We start from the raw sequence: 1,358 nt of genomic DNA, 5'->3' as shown, positions 1-1,358 counted from the left end.
AAAATCATCAAAGATCTAAAAATGGAAAGAGAAACAATAAAGAAAGCACAAAGGGAGACAACTCTGGAGACAGAAAACCTAGGGAAGCTATCAGGAGTTATAGATGCAAGCATCACCAACGGAATACAAGACATAGAAGAGAGAATCTCAGGGTCAGAAGATACCATAGAAAACATCAACACAACCATTGAAGATAGTGTAAAATGCAAAAAGCTCCTAGTCCAAAATATCCAGGAAATCCAGGACACAATGAGAAGATCAAACCTAAGAATAGTAGGTATAGAAGAGAGTAAAGATTCCCAAATTAAAGGGCCAGTAAATATCTTCAACAAAATTATAGAAAAAAGCATCCCTAACCTGAAGAAAGAGATGCCCATAAACATACAAGAAGCCTACAGAACTCCAAATAGATTGGACTAGAAGAAAAATTCCTCCCATCACATAATAGTCTAAATACCAAATGCTCAAAACAAAGAAAGAATATTAAAAGCAGTAAGGGGGATAATCCTCTGTCCACCTAGAAGAACTTTGCATTGTGGGAGCTCCTTCCTTTTTCACTCCCTGGCCATCTTGTACCTGATCTTGGTTGGGAGTTGTCCCACACCTAAGGCAAGAAGATGGTGGCTGCAAAGAAGATGAAAAAGTCTCTGGAGTTGATCAACTTTAGGCTCCAACTTGTTATGAAAACTGGAAAGTACATGAAGGGGAACAAACAGACTCTGAAGATGATTAGACAAGGCAAAGCAAAGTTGGTTATCCTCGACAACTGCCCAGCTTTGAGGAAATCTGAAATAGAATATTATTCCATGTTGGCTAAAACTAGTGACCATCACTACAGTGGCAATAATATTGCATTGGGCACAGCATGTGGAAAATACTGCAAAGTATGCACACTTGTTATCATTGACCCAGGTGATTCTGATATTAGAAGCATGCCAGAACAGACTGGTGAGAAGTAAACAAGAAAGGTTTCCTTTAATAAAACTTTGCCAGAGCTCCTTTTAAAAAAGGCAGTAAGGGAAAAAGCTCAGGTAACATATAAAGGCAGGCCTATCAGAATTACACCAGACTTCTCACCAGAGACTGTGAAAGCTAGAAGATCCTGGGCATATGTCATTCAGGCACAAAGAGAACACAAATGCCAGCTCCAGCAAAACTCTCAATTACCATAAATAGAGAAGCAAAGATATTCCATGATAAAACCAAATTTACACAATATCTTTCCACAAATCCAGCCCCGCAAAGGATAATAGATAGAAAACTCCAACATGAGTAGGGAAACTAGAAAAAGGAAGAAGGTAATCTTCTAGCAACAAACCCAAATGAAGATAGTCACACAAAATTTCACCTTTAACACC

General features: G+C 38.5%; 1 pseudogene; it reads left to right on the top strand.

Annotated features, from left to right (window-relative positions):
- The first annotated feature begins 617 nt into the window (after positions 1-617).
- On the top strand, positions 618-993 carry LOC148001267 (large ribosomal subunit protein eL30 pseudogene; annotated as a pseudogene).
- The last annotated feature ends 365 nt before the right edge of the window (positions 994-1,358 follow it).

This window comes from Rattus norvegicus, chromosome 14 (assembly GCF_021556685.1).
Source record: "Rattus norvegicus strain SHRSP/BbbUtx chromosome 14, alternate assembly SHRSP_T2T, whole genome shotgun sequence".
NCBI classification, from domain to species: domain Eukaryota; kingdom Metazoa; phylum Chordata; class Mammalia; order Rodentia; family Muridae; genus Rattus; species Rattus norvegicus.
The sequence above is the reverse complement of the archived record's forward strand: the minus strand, read 5'-3'. Positions and strand labels throughout refer to the sequence as shown.